At 42.9% G+C, this 24,979-nt stretch overlaps 1 pseudogene across 1 annotated transcript; it reads right to left on the bottom strand.

The window, feature by feature from the left end:
* Positions 1–17: 17 nt before the first annotated feature.
* On the bottom strand, positions 18–8,170 carry LOC308457893 (large ribosomal subunit protein eL32 pseudogene; annotated as a pseudogene). The gene is made up of 2 exons: positions 8,131–8,170; positions 18–428 (listed from the first exon to the last, which is right to left on the bottom strand). The product of its transcript is annotated as a large ribosomal subunit protein eL32 pseudogene (transcript).
* Positions 8,171–24,979: the final 16,809 nt, after the last annotated feature.

The raw sequence follows: 24,979 nt of genomic DNA, 5'->3' as shown, positions 1-24,979 counted from the left end.
CAGTTGGACAAGAGCAACTATTCATTTTCCTCACTGCGAAGCCTGGCATTTGGATTGGTGACTTTGATAGCAAGCTGAGCTGGTCTTTCCACAATTATCTTCCGATTCTTGGATGAAACCTTGTGAGCAATCTCTGCACAATAGGACTTGTTGCTCAGCAGCCGCGCCTCCAGCTCTTTGACGTTGTGTCAAAGGAACTTTCTGAATGCTGAAGGTAACATGTGCTTTGTCTTCTTGCTGCTACCGTACCCAATTGTTGGGCATCAATATTTGGCCCTTGAATCTTCTGAGAACTCTGTTGTCAATACAGCTGGGCTTCCACCAGTTACGCTTAATTTTGACATAGTGGTCAGAAGGATGGCGGATGAACTTTTTCGTCCTCTTCTTGATGATCTTAGGCTTGATGAGGGGTCTTGTGGCAACATCACCTGGAAGAATTTTACCTTTATGATTTCTATATAATCATATATCCATATATATAACCATGTATCCTAATGATGCTTAAAATCACTAAGGCTTCAGCTGAGCTAAAAGTGCTTAAATCTTAAAAATCCAAAAGTAGCCCTCTGCCCTATTTCTCTCTCTGCCCTGCTATTGTGCTTGAAGGAAACAATAAATGGTGATCGTGATCACGAGGCTCCAAAAATAACAGATTGGCAAATAACATTACAGGAATTGGTGGAGACAGCTCAACTGACTAGTAAACTCAGAGGAAACTCAAAGCAAAAATTTGTGGAAAAATGAGATGGTTATAGAAGATATGTTCAAAAATACAGTAATAGTTTTGACTTCGTGCTAGCATTCGAGTGATAAAGGAACTAAAAGGAGGTGGACACCAATTAAGGATATATTATGTTTTCAGAATGTATTAGAAAAATTGTATAGAAAGGTTTATTGTTTTGTGTACATTCAAATGTAAGATAAAATATATGCAAAGGGACTTGAGAGGAAGTCAAAGTTGAAGAAAAGATTTTGGAAGATAAAAAGGGAAAAATATTTACTTTCATTATTATCATTTTGTGTGCGGGTCTGGGTGTGTGGGTGTCTGCACATATGTGTGTTGTGGTATGCAATGTTTGGGAGGAAATAAGACAACAAATAACAAACTAAATATCAATGTATGTAATTTTTATTTCTTAATTATATTTAGTGGTAGTGTGGCTGTATTGTTTTTTTGTAACATAAAATCATTCAATTTTTTATTTTTTTTTAAGGAAACAATAAATCTGATGTGTTGGCATTTTTCTATAGGGAACCGTCTCCAGGTGGCTTCTCAGGCTCACGAGATGGGGCTGAGTTGGGGAACAGGAAAAAGCAGCCAGCCACAATGGAATCAGGTATAAAAACCCAATGCACAGGGGCTTCGGGGCCCAGGCTCTGGAAGCTATTCCACTGGGTCTTTATTGCTCAGCAATAAACTTTGCCTTCTTTTTCTCCACTGCTGCGTCTATTGATTCTTGGACACAATTTAAGTGGGCAACAGGTTTTCCTTATATACTTGCAACAGTCTGAGGGCCGGCATAGTGTCTGCTGGAGAATGGTGGCACCTGCGCAGAGAGGGAGTGTAGAGAGGGAGAGAAAAGCGCCACCTCCTACTATTGACAAAATCTTAACATGCCGGGTGCTAAGAAGCAAGGGAGTGGTGTGGGGGGAGTGTCACTGGAAGTGAAAATAACTATCAGACTTTGAAAAGCTAATATCACTAGATCAAGATCAACAAATTTGTTGAATTAATTACAATAAATAGCTTTAATTGGATTTTTAATAAATGTGCAATCCATGGTTACTGTTTTGAATTGTATTGTGTTATTATCTTCCTTAGTGGCTCATGCAAACCACTGTTCTGAATAATGCATTTGATAGCATGGGGGCACAGGGGTGTGGAAAGATATATCCGTGTCAATGTGCTATTTCATACACACAAAATGTATCTTATCTAAATGGTCAGTTTGTCACCATAGTGTTCAGCAACTTAAAATCTACATAAGAGGAAGAGCCAGATGTCAAGGGTTATATACTGATATTGTGCTACTTAGAACCCCGAGGCACAGAAAATTGCCTTCTTTTTTTCCTCTCTCCCCCCCAGTAATTTTATTAGAATTTGGAAAAAGGGATCAAGATTATCATCTACTATCTTTTTATAAAAACTCTAAGACATTAATCTAAATAAAAACACAGACCAGAAAGAACAATTTTTAAAAGGAAAGAAAGGAAGAAAGAGAGAGAGAGAGAAGGATGGAGAACTATAGACAAGGGATAAAGGAGAGAAGAGGAGTGAAAGAGAGGAGATAATGAAAGAAAAAGGAAGTAGGAAAGAAAGAAGCAGAGAGAGAGAGAGAGAAAGAAAGAAAGAAAGAAAGAAAGAAAGAAAGAAAGAAAGAAAGAAAGAAAATAAATAACTTCTGATTATTCATCTATCCACTATATATAACGTTATGACCATAGGCACCAACTCCTAGGGGCGCAGGTGTATTTGGCCCCCTCAATATTTGTTGGCAGGGGGCTGAGCCCCCCAACGTTGAGGAAATGGAGGAGACCAAGCGTGGTGCAGCATCTTTGGCCAGCTCCTCCTGAGCGTGCGAGATGAGAAGCCCCTGGTCACTGAAGGTGTGCGGTGTTGCACTCTGCGCTTGGCCTCCTCCCAACGATGCGTGTGCTTTGCATGCATGACATCACAGGTGCGTGACCCTGGGCCCCTTCAGTATTGGGTGCCAGATGAAGCCTCTGCCCATGACTGATGGTTTGATTTCAAAAATGTGCCCCTCGACTCTAAAAGGTTGGGTACCTCTGTACTATTCAAGTGGGGCAGGGGCATGAGAACCACCATGTCAACTATAGTAGCAACTATAGTTGTAGGTACCCAACTATAGTTGTAGGTTCCCTGCACAGCAATTTGCAATCCTCATCCGAAACCTCTTCCACTTTCTGTTTTTAGCTTACAAATACCGCATGGAGCCCCAAACAATGCAAAAATCATATACCCAACTGAGGGGGACATGCCGTCTTCCCTGCTGACTGTGCAAGAGAAGTCTAAGAATTGTTTCAGAGGGTTAATGAACTAAGTAAAAGAAAATGCAAGCATTTTATATCCCACAGAAAACTTCCTCAAGGTGCCACAATCCACGCTAGAGACTGTCAAATGGTTCTTACTTTGTCTCAGTGAAAACAACAGAGCTTTTTCCGTGCCTCGAGCAAGCCTTTAGAAGTATGCCAACATGACCAAATCAAAAGCGATGGTCTTAGCCTCCCCACCAGCAAGACAATCAGTAATTAACTTCAAAGCTAACCGTTTCCTAAGGACTTAAAGTAACTGGAAATACAAATCTAGACCAGTTTAATTAAACTAATAATGCTAAGCCTGCAAGTTTTATTTTTTTTCCCTCCGCCCCCACACATAATCACTTGTATTAGATGCAATAGATAAATACTGATGGAGATTTAGTGCAAATGCTAAGAACAAGTGGGAAGCACAGAAAATGTAATAAAAGAACGAAAGAAAGCTGTTTTGGCAGCTGCATACTGAAGGGGATCTGTCAAGGCAACAAATGCTGTTGAAAACTGGTTGCAGAATGATACCAATGTCAAGTATTTTTAACATCAGTTGAGCAATGCTGTGCATAGAAAATAAGAGCAAAGATGCAGACAGAGGGTGAGGATTGGATTATTCACAGTTCACAAAACTAAGCAACGTGGATGATAATTGTTGCTGATTCCTGGAGGCTGCTAAGACACAACATGAATACATTCTGAATTTTAAAGAGCTCAAGATTTCTACTGTTTCCAGACGTATTTACAAGCCAATCTGTGAACTTCTGACATTTCTATCCCACCTCTCTTCTCTGGGGAGGTCAAGGTGTTGCTTACAGGTTCTCCATCAATCTCCCATCCACATCCTGACTCATCCAGACTCAGACCTGCATCACTTTTAAAGAAGTCGCTGTATCGTGTGCATTCAAGCCAATCCTTAGGCTTGATCTGAACCCCTTTGATTCAGGGGGCTAAGATGGTCAACTAAGAGCACAATCCTAAACCCAGTGGGTTCACGGAGTTCCATTGGACTTGCTTTTGAGTAGACGAAGGTAGGGTTGTACTGCGATTTACTAAAAGGATAAAGGTAAAGAGTAAAGGGACCCCTGACCATTAGGTTCAGTCATGACCGACTCTGGGGTTCCGGTGCTCATTTCGCTTTATTGGCCGAGGGAGCTTCCAGGTCATGTGGTCAGCATGACTAAGCCGCTTCTGGCGAACCAGAATTCTGGATCCACACATCCTTCCACAGTGGGGATATAGGTTTCCAGGCAGGAGTTCACGGTGAGGGTTTGCCAAGTGTGCCTTCCTCTTAGCACGTTTCTCCCTTTCGTCCTGAGTTCGAGTATTTTCAAAGTCCATGACACCTTTGGTAAAGGCTGTTCTCCAGTTAGAGTGCTCGCAGGCCAGTGTTTCCCAGTTGTTGGTGTTTATACTACTTTTTTTAAAAAAAAAATGCCTTAAGAGAGTCTTTGAACCTCTTTAGTTGACCACCAGCATTACAATTTCCATTACTGAGTTGGGAATAGAGCTTTGGAAGATTATCATTAGGCATCTGCACAACATGACCAGTCCAACAAAGCTGATGTTGAAGAATCATTGCTTCAACACTGGTGATCTTTGCTTCTTCCAGTGCACCTACATATAGCCACATTGTCCTTACATACAGAAGGTTGTTTCTGCACATGGATCTTTCTTGCTGGTTCAGAGAATCTGAGCACGATATAATGTGAAAAGGACACACACACACACACACACACACACACACAATCTCAAGCCTGCCACGCTAGGAAGTTCAGCACATGTAATTTTAGTATTAGAAACATTCCAGCAAAACACAGTTCTGGGGTATAGGAATAATTTGACTAAACAAGGATCATTTCATTAAGCTTTCATATTAGTAATGCAGATTGATGATTTCCTAAAAATAAGGCACTTGTTAAGGGAGCATGCCTTTGTTACAGGAGCAGTGTTATAATCAGTTTTATACGGTTTAAGAGACAGCCCAGGTAGACTGGGCTGTGGTTCAATTGATTATTGTCATATATAATTTTGTTTTATTATTACTATACAATGTACAAACACATTTTGGGGGAACCTCAACTTCTGATTTCTGCAAGTTTGCCCTTAGCAATTGGTATCCTGTAGGGAAGGAGAAGAAATTTGATTTAGGGCACACTTACAAGGCTAAATATCACTTTCTGAAACCATACAAGAAATGAAACCCAGACATCCTTCAAATTTTTCAGTTCTCTAAATGCTGCACCACAGTTCTACAGCCAAGTAATATGTACAAAAAATGCAGATACTAGGGTGAGGTGTACATTAAAATGTATATAGTGAAAATAACACAGAAAAATCCATCACATCGGGGGGATATTTGCAAATATTACTTTAGGCAAAACTGCATACAGAAAACTATATATTTTGAGAAATTTGGTGGTGAATTTTCATGAGAGCTTTTTTGAAAAACAACAACCCACAAATGGATGTGGAAAGGTGGAGAATTGAATGTAAGATTGTAAAAATGATAAATTGAGAGAAACTGGAACTCATCCCTCTGCACAGACCTTTATGAGGGGAAAAAGAAAGTGAAGGAATGGGTTTCTGTACAGTAAGTTTAAAACTGACTCAAACATCCCCCTTTTGTTCTTTCAAAAGAGAGCACTCTAAAATGCGTAAAACTTGAGATGTTGAGCAAAAAGCATAACAAGGACATAGCTGCGTAAACAAGCTCTCTCCTTTATCAGTCACGGCAAGAGATGACCCTGGCTCTCTAGGGGAACAGAGAAAACACGTCAGTACCTTATCTTATGTGCTGACCACAAAATACGCACAGACCAATGTTCGGGGAAAATGCTAGAAGCATGTTCCCGGAGATGAAGACCTCTTTCCTCCCAGATAAGAGTAGGAAGGAAGATCCTTTTATGGTCAGAAGTACAGGAAGGAAGATCCTTTTATGGTTGAGAATACCAGAGCAGGAACATATGTGATGTCAACCTACATACATAGGCCGACGTGGTTGGGTTCCTAGGGGAGGAGGGAGAGGATGCCTGGAGGATATATATACTGCATGAAACTTCTCATTTCTTTGGACTTGCTGTGGACTTGATCACACAAGTGCCTTCTGCTATCCGGAGAGCAGAATAAACTCTTTCTTTGAATCCACCCCGGTGTCATTTGATGACTTCTTTCCTCCTGTCCAGGAGCAATGCAGACCCAATCGGTGAACTCCAATAAGGCTACAAAAGTATTTTCCTCTTGCAATGTCAAGCAAACAAAAACAGAATGTTTCCAGTCTTTCAAAGATTAAATTACCTTGTTGCGGATTTGGAGATGCTGGAGAAACATTTCTAGCTTGTGGTCCATTTCATTCCAGATGGATGCTTCGCATTGCGGGTGTGGGGCGGAGAAGCTGTGCAGAGCAGAGAATAAACTTTTCCAACTGGTCAAACCACCGTACTGCTGCTGTCACGGCTCGGTGGAAATTGACGCCCTGTTTCAAGATGAAATGTTCTTTCTCTTGCCGGTGATGGGCAGTGGAGACTTCAACTTTGATCATCTTTCTCCATTAGGGAGCAAAAGGGGGTGAGGCTGGTGCAATGGCAGGAAAATGACTGCCGTTTTTATTGTCCTCCTAAAATGTGCATTTGCCTCTTTCTTGATGTGTTGTCAATTAGGGATGTAACCCAGGCTAAACTAATTCCAGCTCTTTCAAGCCTTCAGGGACTTACGGATTTAGAAGGGTTATATTATTTTAGCTGAGGAGCAAATGTCATATACACTCTGGCATCTGATTGAAATCCTTTGTTTCCATTCAGATGTTTTCTTCTGAGTAGGCTTACCCATTCATGTCAATGGACAGGGCAGTTCCATGCCTGCCTGCCTGCCTCCTTGCCTTTGCGTTTTTCTCTGAAGTGGAAGGGGTAAGCCCTTGTGGGTGAACGAACTGCAAACACATCAAGTCATCCATGCCCCATAGGGAATCATTATTCTTTGTTTGTTTGCTGAAAGCAAATATATTCTGCCTTTAAACTGATTTTTTTTTAAAGCAGCTTACAAAAGGAGTCAATAAAAATAGCTATAAAAGAAATCTCAGCCTTTTTTAAAAAGTCAGGAACGAGTGGAACACTGTCTTAAAAAAAACACACCACAGAACAAAACAAAAACAAAATAAAACTATAGACCGGAAAGAAATAGTAATGAACATTTGTAATATATGCTATAAGCCACCCAGAATGGCTAGAGAAACCCAGCCAGATGGGCAGAGTATAAATAATAAAGAAAAAGCAAAGATCACCAGTGTTGAAGCCATGATTCTTCAACATCAATTTCATTCGACTGGTCGTGTTGTCCGGATGTCTTCCAAAGCAACTACTCTATTCTGAACTTAAAAATGGCAAGCATAATGCAGGTGATCAACAAAAGAAGTTTAAAGACTCTCTCAAGGCAAATCTAAAAAAAAAAGTAGTATAAACACTGACAACCGGGAAACATTGGCCTGTGAGCGCTCCAGTTGGAGAACAGCCTTTACCAAAGGTGTCATGGGCTTTGAACACACTCAAACTAAGGGAGGGAGAAACGTGCTAAGAGGAAGGCACGCTTGGCAAATCCACACCGTGATCAACTCCCACCCAGAAACCAATGTCCCCACTGTGGAAAGACGTGTGGATCCAGAATTGGCCTCCACAGTCACTTACGGACTCAATTTTAAGACCGTGTTCATGGAAGACAATCTAAGTTGGTTACGAGTGATCACCAAAAAAGAAGAAATATAATCATCATCATCATCCTCAGAATAAGGGCTTCATTGCCCAGTTTTCAACAATGTCATAAAATGCTCTGCAGATCTCTTCCTGGGATTGTTCACATGCAGCAGCCTAGGGGGAAAAATGGGATAGCTTTTGCATGCACCAGGGATAGGGAATCTTCCGATGTTGTTGGACTTAAACTCTCATTATCCCCAAATGCAGAGCAACCTTTCTGGCTGAGTCTTATGAGAGTGGGAGTTCAACATTATGTCAAGAACTGCTGAAGAACAGGCAGTCACCAGAACTTCATTCACCATCAAAATCCAGCCAAGTTGCAGACACCAGCCCATACCTATCTCCAGCTGGGACCATAGCTTGGTGATAGAACACATGCTTGGCATTCAGAAGGTCCAAGACTGATTCAGTGGTGTGTACAGTTAAGGATGTCGGGGGCCTGGAAAGTCCTCAGCTTGAGAAGCTGGAGAGCTGCTGCAAATCAGAATATTCAGTCGCCCTAGCCCTGAGCAAGATTGCTTTTGTCAGGATGGGATCACACCTTGTTGACTGGAGATGAATTTGAAGTTCCCACTGTAGAGGCAGGAACATTAAGCACAGGCTCAGAAGCTTCATTCAGTCAAGAACCACTCATGTATCAGCGGTTCACACATGAAGTTCCCTGCCCCTCTTTCACAGGGTGCTTCCAAGATAGAAATTTAATACAGTGGTACCTCGCGTTACATACGCTTCAGATTACATACGCTTCAGGTTACAGACTCCACTAACCCAGAAATAGTGCTTCAGGTTAAGAACTTTGCTTCAGGATGAGAACAGAAATTGTGCTGGGGTATGGAGTTATCTGACCCCTGAGCTGTCTGAAGGCAATACTGTATACGGAAGGTTTTTTTTAATGTTTAATGTTTTATTTTGTTGTTATATATGTTGGAAGTTGATCAGAGTGGCTGGGGCAGCCCAGTCAGATGTGTGGGGTATAAATAGGAAAATTATCATTGTGGAATAAAGGTAAAGGGACCCCTGACCATTAGGTCCAGTCGTGGCCAACTCTGGGGTTGTGGCGCTCATCTCGCTTTATTGGCCGAGGGAGCTGACGTACAGCTTCCGGGTCATGTGGCCAGCATGACTAAACCACTTCTGGCGAACCAGAGCAGCACACGGAAACGCCGTTTACCTTCCCACCGGAGCAGTACCTATTTATCTACTTGCACTTTGACGTGCTTTCGAGCTGCTAGGTTGGCAGGAGCTGGGACCGAGCAATGGGAGCTCACCCCGTTGCGGGGATTCGAACCACCGACCTTCTCATCGGCAAGTCCTAGACTCTGTGGTTTAACCCACAGCGCCACCCACATCCCGATCATTGTGGAATGGGACGTCCCTATTTTCATCGGAGAAATGTTCGAGGCTATGCCAGAGCCTCTGGACAAAAATGTTTGTACCTGAAACCAGACAGGCTCCATGGGCATATTGCGCCCAGGACATCAAAATGCTGTTTTTCACAGCCAGAGAGATTAAGGAATTCTTCATTTGGTTGTTTTAAATGAAAAGCAGCCCTTCTGAGAAAAGAGGACATGATGAGATAGCTATTTATCTATAGAACCTCTGTTGAGTGTTCAGGATTTAATGCTTTCATTATTTGGTAAAGCAGAGTTATACTTCAAACTGAAATGCTAACTACTAGATTATCAAATTGCTTCGCTTTGTGTGTAGGGGAACAATTATGTCTCTACAACTCAAAAGTCATTAGGGAAGGAAATATGTTACTTGAAGTACATTTGCTATTTATACATTCAATGTGAGATTGTTTGTGTTGGAGAGGGCCTCTGCCAAAGAATTATATGAAGACATTGGGTAGCACACAACACCTCAGGATTAAAAGCACAGCAGCACTCCTGAATTAATTGGCTTCTTCTATTAATGCTATTTTGCTTTTGCATTGTCTCCTCCAAGATGTCATCTTGCTCGGATTATCATGCTCTTCTTATGCAAATGAATTGCATTGATTTGTTAGTTAGAGCTATTCTCACACCAAGCGACCTGGCTTTCTGAAGCATCTTAGCGCACAGCACATACTGTATTTTTTGCTCTATAAGACGCACCAGACCACAAGACGCACCTAGTTTTTGGAGGAGGGAAACAAGAAAAAAAATATTCTGAATCTCAGAAGCCAGAACAGCAAGAGGGATCGCTGCGCAGTGAAAGCAGCAATCCCTCTTGCTGTTCTGGCTTCTGGGATAGCTGCGCAGCCTGCATTCGCTCCATAAGACGCACACACATTTCCCCTTACTTTTTAGGAGGGAAAAAGTGAGTCTTACAGAGCAAAAAATACGGTACTTCATGTGACAGAGCAGAGATCACTCTTCCCTTGAAGACTGCCTGGCGTCCTCAGATACCCTTGTTGTAGGTGGAGAGGACTGTGTACGACCCTTTCGGAGGCAAATTCAAGGCAAATTCTAGCACTGAAGATGAGACATCTGAAAAACTGACACGTCAGCTCTAGCACCGAAGACATCAGGTCCTCATTTTTATTTTCCTTTTCTGCGTGCGCGAAATTGAAGGCAATTAAACAGCAGCAGTATGTTACTGGAAATTGCTATTCGCCACTTTTAAAGTATCACTTTATGACCAACTGTGTTTTATAGTGTAGAAGAGTGCTCGTTCATCCTCTTTTTTTTCATTTTCCTGGCTGGTCTAACATTTAAAAGCCGCCCTCTATTTTGGGCAAGTCTCGAACTCGCTGCACCAATGCACACAGGCACTCCCAGCACTGGAGCTGCAATAGTTAAATACAGCATCCCAGGAGCCAACACGGCTATGCAGATGAGCCTTTAATTACACAACAAAGGGTTGTTTTCAGAACATCTTTGTTTTGAAGGTGCAATTCAAGGGCATATTAGCAAATTCAGGCTGCGGAGTTAAAAGTGAGTTTGGTGCTCTTGTCCAACAAACCCACTTGCAAGGCTTGGAGAAAGACGTTTTTTGTGGCAAGGAATGTGAAGGAAGCACTGGAAAGTGTAGGGTAACAACTGCTTGACACAACACTGTATAACTTCCCCACAAACAAATCAGAACGAATGCTCTGTAAGCAGACAGTGTCTTATAACTGCCAAACAGACGTCATCATCTGGAAGTGACCCAAGAATTTTCTAATGAACACTCCTGTTTATTCCGCTTACTTCAGTCCAGGGGTTCCCTTCAAAGCACCTTTTGTCTTAGGGTGAGTGTATTATAAGAAAACATCATTCTGTTGTGCCTTTTCACAGTCATTTTCCCATGATGAACTTTTGTTTCACATCAGACAGTATCGGTGTTCAATTACATTTAGCCCAGGGTGGATCGACACGCCGGGGGGGGGGGGAATGCCATAAATAAGTCAGAAATTTGATCATTATAACATAAGAAAAATAAACCCTATGGAAAATCATGTATAAAAATTTCCTGCTCTCTGGTGACATCTGGTGTTGCATGTTTATAGTGCATTCAATTTGTTTTTTTCTTTACTAATGTAGCTGAGTCCCCAGAGATGATGGCTGTACAACTTCCCCCCATCTGCCCCAGCAGCATTACATTTAACCACAGTCTGAAGGAGATTCATTTTCATGAATGCTCATGATGTGGTTAAATATATGTGGATGTGTCACTGCTGGCGAATGACAGGAAGAAGTGCTCCAGCACTGTCCTGTCATATGAGCTCCTTCTTCAGCATTCATCAAAGTGAAAATCAAAGGCCTTGGCTGGTCTTCTTTCTGTTCTTAGAACAGCAACTGCCGTCTTACTTTCCCACGAAAAATTAGGCAGCATGCCCATATATTCAATCAGAATTGTAAAGAGAATTTTGTCAACGAATTTGCTTCAGTGGAATGTGGTGTATTGCAAATGGCACTAACAAATTTCAGATTACAACCACGTGGACCTTTTTTAAAAAATACAATGGGTCTTTTCTGCACATCTATTGGCAAATCATCCTCATGATGAGGATGAGCCACACAGAGTTTGCTTGCCACTCCCTCCAGTGTGGTCATGAGGAGGAGATTGATTTCATTTTAGATTAGCAATATATATATAAGAGACTCTTGAGAATCCCATGGACTGCAAGAAGAACAAACCTATCCATTCTGAAGGAAATCAGCCCTGAGTGCTCACTGGAAGGACAGATCCTGAAGCTGAGGTTCCAATACTTTGGCCACCTCATGAGAAGAGAAGACTCCCTGGAAAAGACCCTGATGTTGGGAAAGATGGAGGGCACAAGGAGAAGGGGACGACAGAGGACGAGATGGTTGGACAGTGTTCTCGAAGCTACGGACATGAGTTTGACCAAACTGCGGGAGGCAGTGGAAAACAGAAGTGCCTGGCATGCTCTGGTTCATGGGGTCACGAAGATTTGGACACGACTAAAAGACTAAACAACATACACACACACACACACACACACACATATATATATATATATATATATATATATATGGTTTTTCAAATTACAATTTTACAATCACACATCCAACATACAAAAATAAAAACAAGATTCCAAAGCATCTCCTGGACTACCCTCCTCCACTTTGTGGGTCTTATTTTTAACCATTTCCCTCAGCATTTTTTTATAACAATCCAAATCTTTTACATCTCTATTATATCCAAAATTCACCAAGTGTTATTCCAATCCCACTAACAATTTTAACTGTTTGCAATGGCTTTTTTAAAGATAAATTATAAATTTTCCCCATTCTTTATTAAAATTTTGGTCTTCCTGATTTCTGATTCTTCCGGTCATTTTTGCCATTTCGGCATAATCCATCAACTTGATCTGCCATTTTTCCCTGGTAAGGACTTTATCTTTTTTCTATCTCAATTTAGTACTACATCTGAAACCCAAACTATGGTGAATCTTCACTACAGTTAGTGAAAACAAAACCGCTTCATTAACTGTGGTCTGAAGTTTCTTTAGTTCACTGAACCATGGTGAAGTTTAAACAGACTTTGTCCAGGCTCACATGACAAGGCAAGCTAAGGTTCATCCAAAATGGAAATGGAAATCTCCAAAATCCTCCTTATAGCCATTCCAGAAAAGGAAGATGAGTGGCGCACACAAGCTCAAAGCTCACGTAGGTTTATTCTTGTAACCCTAAACTATGGTTCAGAATTATGTCCAAAATAGCCCATAGAAAGTTCTTCATTGTGTAGCATGACATTTTAAGATGTGATATTTTAGGCTGGATGAAACAAGAGGGATATTGGCAGATTTATCTTTTTAAGGCTTTTAGGAAGCTCATAACAAATGCAATAATTGTTTTTAAAATTGCTTTCATTTGGTCCTTTTCATAGCAAACATCTTTAGAGTTCCCCATTTAATTAATAACACAAGAGTTCCGTTAGCTGCACTTTGAGCATTTGCTAGAAATTGCAGCTCCCCCCTCACAATAACACACAAACCCACAACCAAAGCAAGAACCTTATCTCCTTCCCCCGCCTATTATACTTTGAAGCGACATATGTTGCTCATGCAATCTTTCTGAACCCACAGATAAAAAGCAGTAGGCTGATTAGAGTGGGATGCTAATGCTTTTTTTAGAACAACAACAACAGATTTGCATTACCCTCTCACTATAAAAGATATATATAGGGAAATGGTTGGGAGTTCAAATAATTGTGATAAAAATCAAGGCACTCCAGAATTAGAGATGGCCAAATTCTGAATGCAAAGTTCTGGTGGGAACAGGATCGAATGTAAAATATATATATTTGCTTTGCTGTTATGTGCAATGCAGTCACACCTAGACTGTCAAAAACCTCAGCCACAGCACCCAAGCTATGCAGAGCCTATGGTGTAAACAGGCAATAATCAGTAATGTCTCGTATTTCCATTCTAAATACCTATGAAGCCATGAAGAGGCTCAGCAAATGATCGTCATTATGATAGTAGAGAAAGGACCAAATTACAGTCATCAAAGACAATAGTTTGAGGGGCAAGGAGAATTAATTCCCCTCAGGAGGTTTTATACAACACGTAAAAGTTCCCTGCGCGGTGAAAACCCTACATGCTTGAAAAGCTGTAACCAGTTAGAGATGTCACTTCACTCATTCCGAGTTTTCTTCCTTCAGATTTATCAACATCCTGTTGCACTTCAAAATGGAACTTAAAAATGGAAAGCGTAATGCTGGTGGTCAACAAAAGAGGTTCAAAGACTCTCTCAAGGCAAATCTTAAAAAATGTAGTATAAACACCGACAACTGGGAAACACTGGCCTGCGAGCGCTCCAATTGGAGAACAGCCTTGACCAAAGGTGTAATGGGCTTTGAAGACACTCGAACTCAGGACGAAAGGGAGAAACGTGCTAAGAGGAAGGCACGCTTGGCAAATCCACACCGTGATCAACTCCCACCCGGAAACCTATGTCCCTACCGTGGAAGGATGTGTGGATCCAGAATTGGCCTCCACAGTCACTTAAAGGTAAGGTAAAGGGACCCCTGACCATTAGGTCCAGTCGTGGCCGACTCTGGGGTTGCGGCACTCATCTCACATTATTGGCCGAGGGAGCCGGCGTACAGCTTCCGAGTCATGTGGCCAGCATGACTAAGCCGCTTCTGGCGAACCAGAGCAGTGCACGGAAACGCCGTTTACCTTCCCGCCAGAGCGGTACCTATTTATCTACTTGCACTTTGACGTGCTTTCGAACTGCTAGGTTGGCAGGAGCAGAAACCAAGCAATGGGAATCCCCGTTGCGGGGATTCAAACCGCTGACCTTCTGGTTGGCAAGTCCTAGGCTCTGTGGTTTAAACCACAGCGCCACCCTACGGACTCACTATTAAAACCATGTTTATCTTACTCGGCTGCGAGAGATCGCCAAAGAAGAAGAAGCAAAATAAAATGCATTCAAGCTAGATCTGACCTGTTCCCGTCCTACAAATTCCTTGGATGGTCACAAGGAGAAAGGAAGACACCTTGGTTGCTTTCCAAGCTTTAGATTTAAGACACAATAAATAAAAACAGAAACTAGTTCTTCCATGGGCACTCAAATCTTATGGCCATGCTATGGGGAGCATACAGCCGCTGAGGACATAAATGTTCACATATTTGAGACATTACTGGCACGGACCAATTGGTGCCTCTGACATTCACACAGTGCTTGATATTGAATGGGATGTGATCATTGAAGAAAATGTTACACTTCCCTGGTAATACAATATACCGTATTTTTCCATGTATAAGACTAAGTTTTTCCCCTAAAAAATAATGTCAAAATTTATGGGGCGTCTTATACATGGGGGCATTTCCCCTAATTTTCTTAAATCTGAGTCCCCCAAAATAGGGGCTGTCTTATACATGGGGGAGTCTCATAGATGGAAAAATACGGTTATTTAGATTAGTATGGTGGGAAAAGTGGTACCCATGCAACAGAAAGGATGCGAGGAAACATCATAATTCCGCAGAATAAGGAGCCATGGTTCATTTAGTGCACTATAAATTGGCACTAAGGACAGCACTGCTGCATCAGAAGCACATTGAAATGCTTTGCAATTCGCTCTGTTGCTGATCTAGGATTTGCACCGCGAGCAAAGCTCTGCGTATCACGTCTCCGAGGGGGGAAATTGTTCCTACTCAGAGGAAGAGCTGCCGAAGAGAACTGAAGTCCCTGCTGAGATCTCTCTTAACCCCACCCCAAAATAAAACCATCGCTTGTCAAATATTAAGATCAGCATATATATAGAAAAGCACAGCATGAGAATCGTAACGAGAGCAACACAAGTGCTTTTTACTTAAATGCAGGTTCAGCAAATAAACTCTGAGTAGTTGCTGGAAAGGGTGTGTGTGACTCTTTGGCTGCAATTTGTGGTAAAGTTCTTGCCAGTTTTTTTTCCTTCTTATTTTTAATATTCTATCAACTGAACCATAGATTATAGGTTTCTTGTTTGCTTTTAAGGTTTGCATATTCCTTTCAAAACGATGTGACATTTCAATTTCGCTTACAGTAAATCAGCAAGTGATAATTTGGGTTCTCCTGTCTTCCATGCCATTTGATCAATGCTGGGGAGAAAGTCGTTCTCTTTCATCTGTATAATTTCACCAGTATTCATCCTGGAACGAAGCAAACAATTGTGAAAAGTATTAATGTGGACTTTTCTCTGCCCTCTGCCTGTAACTGCAAAGGCTTTTTAGCTAATACAGAGCTACTCTTGGGTAGGCGTTGATGCAATGTGCCTTTTGGATTTTGCAGCTGAAAAACTTGTGTAACAACTTTTATTTCCAGATTTGTAGCTTCATCTAGAATCACCTTGCACCACTTCCCACCTCAGTATTGCATTAAGTACTATTGCATTAAATAATATCCAAAACATTATGAATTGCTCTAGTGCAGGTAAAGTTCCACAGAAACACTTAATTCCTACCTCAAAATGGTAGTCTCACATCCATAGCCAAGAGTCCCAGCTAGGAGAAGAGGGTAAGATACCAAACTGAAAACATGAGGAATAAGGCTTGCAGAATGTATTTTAAGGGCTATTTACTAAATGATGCATTCTGCAGCTGAAACAAATAGTGAAAAACGTTTGTCTTCACTTGCAAAGCTGGCAACACACTGACCTGCAATGATTTGCGCAGAAATTTACAACACTGGTGGTGCCCATTAAACAAACAATATGTGGGTGACCTTGAGAGATTGTGATCAGATACATGCATGCAAAAATATGATAATAAATGAAAGGTATTTGCATCACCCATGCAAATCTGGCAACAAAAATTATGAAAAAGGTTAGGCTTCCTCAATCTCGGCCCTCCAGATGTTTTTGCCTATAATTCCCATGATCCCTAGCTAGCAGAACCAGTGGTCAGGGATGATGGGAACTGTACTCTCAAAACATCTGGAGGACCAAGGTTGAGGAAGCCTGAAATAGGCTAGTGATGTATGGAAGTGAGAGCTGGACCATCAAGAAGGCTGATCACCAAAGAATTGATGCTTTTGAATTATGGTGCTGGAGGAGACTCTTGAGAATCCCATGGACTGCAAGAAGATCAAACCTATCCATTCTGAAGGAAATCAGCCCTGAGTGCTCATTGGAAGGACAGATCCTGAAGCTGAGGCTCCAGTACTTTGGCCACCTCATGAGAAGAGAAGACTCCCTGGAAAAGACCCTGATATTGGGAAAGATTGAGGGCATAAGTAGAAGGGGACGACAGAGGACGAGATGGCTGGACAGTGTTCTCGAAGCTACCAGCATGAGTTTGACCAAACTGTGGGAGGCAGTGGAAGACAGGAGTGCCTGGTGTGCTCTGGTCCATGGGGTCAAGAAGAGTCGGACACGATTAAACAACTAAGCAACAACAATAAAAAACCATAGATTTAGACTATTTGTTCTCTTGGACAAGAGGGCCTAAAATTACAATATTTATCATTGGGGGGGGGGGTCCTGCAATAAATGAATGAATGAGGGGTCCCTGTACTCAGAAATGTTGGGACAAACCACCCTAGCATCAAGAACTGAGGCATTGTAGTATCTGCATACAAGCAAAACCAACAATGTACCCTCCAGATGTTGCTGATGGATGACTGCCATCATCCCTGACTATTGGCCTTGCCAGCTAGAGCTGATGGAAATGGGAGTTCAACAACATCTGGAGGACGCCAGGTTACCATCCCTGCTTTAGATGAACTTCCATTGCTTTTCCAGGCTGCATCCCCATTCCTGACCCCCTTATTACTTTATTCCTCTAGCATCCTCTTCCAGATGTTATCCATTTCACAACCGTTTTCAATGCAATGAGCTACTCGATATTAATAGAGGTCCAATGATTCTGTTTAATTTATTTCAGAGAAGTGGTTTTTTTGTTTTTCGTTTAACCATGCTGGTTCTCTAATTAATATATATTTCTGTGTGGAGTTAATTCCTCAGTTCACAAAGGAAAAGCTGGCTCATTCCCCTTCTTGGATGCTTTTCTCAGGGAAAATAATAATAATGGATCTCTTACAGAGATGACTGAAGAACAGGAGCACAGGGACAGGTTTTTAAATCCTACCTCCTCCTGGCCTCGTACTGCTCTCAAATGAAATGTTCACTCTTTCAGCAAGGGCTAATTATTGGATCTGATTAAATGGATTAACAAAGTAATGTCACAGGAAAGAATAGATTAGCTATTAACTTTTTTTTGTTATTTTAATCAGTCCATTCAGATTCCTTCTCCTGCAGCTTTTAACCAGATATTCACTACCAATTAGAGATCCACGAAGCCTGAAAAGTGGTCAGACTCTCAACAGCAGAAGTTGGTCTCTCTTCTAGCAAATATACTGATTGTCTTCTTGCAGTCCTCCCGGGAAACGGCAGAGGCTTAGGAAATCCATGTGTCGTTATGATTCCAAATAATGCACAAAGGTGTATAATACTTAATTTAAGAAAACTTTTTCTTCCCCTTTAGATGGAGCTCAGTGGGTAAAGAAATTCAATTTGGCGGTTCAGCTTGCCCAAGGCAACCGTTAACACCAAAGACAAAACTTTGTGTGATGAGCATTCCCATGGTTTTTTCCTCCCAAATCCTGACTAAAAACAGGAGTGAAGAATAACCCCCGGGGGTAAGGGGCAACGTAACTGTTTCCCAGCCTGCTGTTTGACTGCTCAGCTTCACATGCACCTGAGCTGCAGTTTGCCCTGGGGGTGGGGACAGAGATACGGGTGGGAAAGCAGCTGGGACAGGAGGAGAATTGTATGAGCAGCAGCAGATAAAACATTAAACAGGCTTTCCACCCCCTACAGATCCTCTGCTCTAGATTTCTGAGCACCCCCCCTTCGAACGTTTCATTTAAAACAAACTTGGGTAAAAGAATTATAGGCTGCATACACAACATAAATTTAAATCACACACACACATGATAATCCTGGGAACTGTAGTTTGTTAAGGGCACTGGAAATGGTAGCTATGTGAGGGGCGAATGATAGTAACAGGGATTATTTGGGGCATGCTATTATTATTATTATTATTATTATTATTATTATTATTGTTGTTGTTGTTGTTGTTGTTATTATTATTATTATATCTATACATACCCTGCCCATCTGGCCAACCACTCTGTGTGGCTCCCAACAGAATATTAAAAACATGATAAAACATCAAACAGTAAAAACTTCCCTAAACAGGACTGCCTTCCGATGTCTTCCCAAAGTCAGATAGTTGTTTATTTCCTTGACATCTGATGCGAGGGTGTTCCACAGGGTGGGCACCACCACCAAGAAGGCCCTCTGCCTGGTTCCCTGTAACCTCACTTCTTGCAGTGAGGGAACCACCAGAAGGCCCTTGGAGCTGGACCTCAGTGTCCGGGAAGACGATGGGGGTGGAGGCACTCCTTCAGGTATAATGGGCCAAGGCTGTTTAGGGCTTTAAAGGTCAGCACCAACACTTTGAATTGTGCTCAGCAGTGTACTGGGAGCCAATGAAGATCCTTTAGGACTGGTGTTATATGGTCCCGGCAGCCACTGTCTTCATCACTGACCTTCTCTTTCAACTCAGACATTTCTTGAAGCCCCGATTTCACCCTCCCCTGAATCATCTCCAACTCCATGATCTCCCCCCCCCCCTTTCTCAGGATCCACTCCCTCCCTCCATGACATCTCCACAGGGCTCACAACACACTCTGATTGGCAGGATTTCTCTAGCTGAGGTCTTTCACAACACCTGTTCCCTCAGCGTTTCAACTTGAGATGCTGAGGATTGAATCCGGGATCTGCTTGAAGCAAAGCATTTGATCCACGACTGTTACCGGAATTTGGAGAAAGGTTGGGGGGGTTGCCCCTCCAGCAGACATCATACACCCCCCTTGACTGCCAAAAAGATAATCACTCCTGCAAGCGTCCTCACAAAACACTTTATCACACAGATTTTTCCCCCCATCTCTATTCAAAGGGCCTCCATTGCACATTACCAAGCATAACAATTCACTGGTAAATGTATCTACATACAGGCTCAATGGGAAAACTTTAGAAGGTGTGTTCTCCTTCATGGAAAGCGTGTGTTGCAGTGGAGTCTAACAAGTCGTCCCTCTGTTGCTGGGCGGGTAAGTTTAGATGGCCACAAATGCAACTGGGCTCTTCTATGTTGTTGGGGAGATTTTAATGTTGCTAATTTTGATTGACAGCCTAGAAGCTTTACATTCCCTGCACGCAGCGTTGAGCTTTCTCTTTTTGCTGCGCACATTGGATTACCCTCCCACCCTTCCTATATTTAGGCTTGTTCGCACTGACCTTGCTATGCCTGTCATGGGGTCGTCTGCTTTTGGGGCAAGGGCCTGGTAGGAATTTTGTCCATTTGGCTGATTGGCTGCTGCCATTTGGTTTTTGCCTGCTGCGTAGCAAATCATCACAACTTGTAAGGTTTGCAGTTAGGCATTGGTTTGGGAATTGGCTGGTGGAGGGGCATGGATTGGCTGTGCCTGCCCCTCCAATGCTGCTGCTGCAAGGGTATTCCGTTAAAAGAATCCAGGGGCTCACTATGCTTTTGTCCGCACCTCTGTCAAGGGGGCTAGGGCATTTGGGGAGATGTGAGGGTCTGGTACCCAGCTCCATTTACTCCCCATAAAATGTTTTCCCTTACTGACTTCGCAGGCTTGCAGATGTCAGTTCTGTCCCTGGGCGCAACCAATGCCTAAGCAACCACTCACATTTTGTATTTTAATAAAGTTGTGCCCAAAAATTATGCCAAAAACCTTAAACAAAAATTCTGTGTGAATTGTGTTCATTTAGGGGTGGCTTGGGGACCTTGACATGCAAAGTCATAGAAAGTCGCTCCAGTATCAGATTTGTGCTGTTCCAACTTTGTTCTGTTCAGGAAAGGAATGGCTACCAAGGGGGAAGCCTGGGATGTGGGCGGCCATAATCCCTCAAGCCTGAGATCACGTACTCAGCAGCCTCTTGCATGGGAGATAATCTCTGACATCCTGGCCCCTGAGCGCCAGACAGGGAAAGCTATTCCAGAGACAATGGTAAACCCAACTTCAGTTGATTAGGACCTTGGTCAAGACAAAGGGGTGTGATTAACTTGACTGGGAGAACAGGAACGTGTACATACTTACCTTTTGTTTTAGTTAATGAGTGTGAGGTGGAGGTCAAGGGAGGGATTGGGGAAAACCTGATGCTCAGGTTTCTGCCAGAAGACCCCTCCCAGATTATGACATAGCTGTGATGTATAAATGATGTATGTGTGATGCTTCACTAAGGGTGTTGTGGGTAAAAAGGGAAACTTATAAAAGTTGGAGCTATCCTTTGTTCTGGGCTTCTTCCTGCTTCTTCCATGTGGTGGGTAGAAGTCCTGTTGCAACAGTTCCTTGAATAAAGATCAGGCCTACAGGCTGTTGTTTTGCTCCAATGTTCTTGGCTGATGTCTTTGAGTGGACAGGCGGAGTCCCCAGATCCTGAGCGGTCCCCCCCCCCGTCATGTGGAATAACGACTCAAGACAACGTGCTATGGGATTAAATTGGCCACAACTTTATTAAATTTCAAATGTGGGTAGACCTTGGCTCAGGCATTGGGCGTTCTCCCTCCCCAGTCCCCAGCCAGGGACCTAGGGAGCTTCAGGGTTATCCAGTGTGGGGGGGGGGGATGGGCCGGCTCTGGAGAACATATGTTCAAGCAGAGATAGCCGCCCCCGTTACGCCGCCGCCGCAGGGGAGAGCAATGACGACCTTTCGGCGTACGGTCAAAGCCTCCCTTCAGAAAACCCTCTTTAACGGGGAACCCTGATATCGCCACCGCAAAAAGGAAGATGGACTAAAGGATTCCTCCCAAGGCCTGATACCGCCAAAGTTGTGACGTTTTGCTACGGGAAAGGCGAAACCTGCCAATGCAGGGAAATTCCGTTCTGGCCCTTTAACAGCAACCTTAACGTAGCAGCGCCCACATACCTGTGAAGAAAAGTTAACCTGCAAAGAAGACGTTAACTGAGGGTGGGTAGGGTGGGAGAAGCTCTGGAGCCAAGTGAGGATTCCCAGGTAAGATCCTCCCTCTATTGTGTGGGCAGGTAATCCCTCCCCCTACCTGGCCTGGTCTCCTTGGCAACGCTTCCCCCAGGTGGGATTGGACAACTGACTGAGGTAGGCGGGGACCTCCAGGTATCCCACCTGAGGGAAGGCAAAGCCAAGCCTATGCTGATGGGGCCGCTCCAGATCCAGGGCTGCGCGCGTCCACGCAAAGGGCGCCCCCCGTTTTAAGCGGGGAGCGGTCATTGTCTGGCAATCCAGGTGAGCCCAAAGATTTTCCTATAACAACGACCGAGCTCTAAAACCAGAGACATAACTTTTCTGCTCAAAGTCATGATCCCCTGCCCTCTTTCCACTTGCCACCTTTTTTTCCTACCTGTTTTCCCTGTTTAAATTTACACTGCTTTTAACTGAAACGATTTTGTGATGTGTCTAGAAGAAGCGTCCGTGTCACCAGTGTTTCATTCTTTCCCCCCTTCTGCAACTGGGGATATATGGGATTCATTTTGGATTTTATTGGCTAAAGACCTTGGTCCCTTGGCTGCCTCTTGCTCTTTTGGCTGGAGCCATCTGTATTGATTTGCTCTGCATATCCCTGCTCTCTGCTCGCAAACACCGCCAAGTCAGGCTGGTTTATGCTGGCTAACTTGCAAGGAGGACCCAAGCGCCGGATCCGAGGGGCAGATGTTTCTGTCTTAATGCAGGCGGGGGGGGGCTATGCTTTTAAAAGGACAGCTTGGCAATAAATTGGTGCAATATTACATAACCTGAAAATCATCACTTTGTTTTCCCATCTGTTGCCCTTGGTCGTAATGGAGGTTTCCAAAGAGATGTCATCTTAGCACAAATAAATATTCCGAATCTGAATTTGCTTATTGACCATTAAATCTAACTAGCTCACACAACAGCTTATTTTAGAAAGATATAAGGGTCCTTTTTCATCCGTTTGGCAATGCAGTGATTATAGATTATTGCTTATTGATGCCTGCCATAATAACTCTGGGCTTGTTTTGGAGGAGCTGTTTTCCGTTTCACTGAAATTCTCTCTTCTGAAAGGCTTTTAGTTCTAATAGTACTTGTCAGGAAGTTGTGGGGGAGGGAATCTGAATAGTTTGGTGCACAGCTTGGAGAGAATTAAGACAGTAATTAGAAAGAAAAATGGATCATTGCCAGATGAAAAAGGGTAGTCAATTTATATGATGAATTTTGATTTGATTATCCACAAAAAGTAATGAATTGGCGTCATGAAAATAATCAGTGTTAATAGATTCTCATTCCTCATTATCAACAGGGGAAAATAGTTTCTATCAGAATTTCAAAGGGACTTTCTTCAGCATAACTTATTGCAAAAAAAGAGATCAGTTTTGAGGGTTTCCAAAGTTCTGTATATGGCTTGCTGTAAATTCTGAGGACAATAAAAGAGAAAATATTCCCTTGGTTGATAAGATGCAAGACAGCAAATTGTAAAATAAAAGTGCATCCCATGAAACTGTATAATATACCATTACAGAACAGTTTTGTAGATAATCTGCTACTTTACCATATATGACTAATTGCAGTATATAAAGTGATTTAAAACAAACAAACGAAAAGGTTGTGATGTAGGAAAATGTGCAAAAGAAAAACCAGGAGAGGGAAATCTAGGCTTTTAATCAGATTGGTTATCTGAACCATTAGGGTTTAGTGACAATGGACAAGGGAAGAGGAACAGGAGAAGTAAAACACACACATACACCAACATTCTGGGTTGGATTCAACAGTTGTTCGTCTGCTGAGAGAAGGCATCCATCTGCAGAATGGGTAGAAGGTCAATTTTCTCAAGTTCTCTCACTCCCCTGCAACCCCTGCCATGTCCCTCCAGAGAAAATTATTTTGTAGAGGGAACAGCATCCTCAGGAGGATGGCAGAGCAACACTGCCCCATTGCACTAGCTACTATTCTTCCCGCTAGAGAACGAGACCCTGGCTGGCAAACAGGAAGAGAGTTCTGACCATGTGGACAACAGGATTGCAGCTAGGAGCATGAGCTCAGCAACAGCCTTGTTGCTGAGCCTGTCTGGCCCTGTCTGGCCAAAGCCTATTGATCCATCTGAATCCGTTCACTGTTTTCTTACTAAAACTAGTCTAACTAATCATAGAATTGGGAGGTATCCTGAGAATCATTTAATCAGTTGACAGTGTACTCCTACAAAATCACATTTTAAACCCTTCATTTCTACTTAAGACCTTGCTTGCTTTCTATCTGCCCACGGACTGACTCGCCAGAGTGGTGCATGCTCTGCTTATCTGTCGTTTGGACTACTTCAATGTGCTCTATGTGAGGCTACTTTTGAAGGTGACCCGGAAACTACAACTAATCCAGAATGCAGCAGCTAGACTGGGGACTGGGAACAGCCACCAAGACCACATAACACAGATCTTGAAAGACCTACATTGGCTCCCAGTATGTTTCTGAGCACAATTCAAAGTGTTGGTGCTGACCTTTAAAGCCCTAAACGGCCTCGGCCCAGTATACCTGAAGGAGCGTCTCCACCTCCATCATTCTGCCCAGACACTGAGGTCCAGCGCCAAGGGCCTTCTGGCAGTTCCCTTGCTGTGAGAAGCCAAGTTACAGGGAACCAGGCAGAGGGCCTTCTCGGTAGTGGCACCCACCCTGTGGAATGCCCTCCCAGCAGATGTCAAAGAGAACAACTACCAGACTTTTAGAAGACATCTGAAGGCAGCCCTGTTTAGGGAAGTTTTTAATGTTTGGCGGACTACTGTATTTTACTATTTTGTTGGAAGCTGCCCAGAGTGGCTGGGAAACCCAGCCAGATGGGTGGGGTATAAATAATAAATTATTATTATTATTATTATTATTATTATTATTATTTCTTCTTTGATTCTGCCTGCAACTTTTCCCCATCATTCAAGACCTGTCAGGAGGGCAGCAACACAGTGCCACACATATAGCAGCTCTCATTTGGTGATGAGCAAACTCCTCTGTACAAGCTTGAAACTGGAGTTGGCAATTACAGGCAATATTGGAAAGTACAGTGGTACCTCGGGTTAAGTACTTAATTCGTTCTGGAAGTCTGTTCTTAACCTGAAGCACCACTTTAGCTAATGGGGCCTCCAGCTGCCACCGCACAGCTGGAGCACGATTTCTGTTCTCATCCTGAAGCAAAGTTCTTAATCCAAGGTACTATTTCTGGGTTAGCGGAGTCTGTAACCTGAAGCGTATGTAACCTGAAGCATAAG

The sequence above is a fragment of the Podarcis pityusensis genome (genome assembly GCF_964106645.2).
Source record: "Podarcis pityusensis genome assembly, chromosome: 11".
NCBI lineage: Eukaryota > Metazoa > Chordata > Lepidosauria > Squamata > Lacertidae > Podarcis > Podarcis pityusensis.
This window is presented reverse-complemented; position numbering and strand designations above follow the sequence as displayed.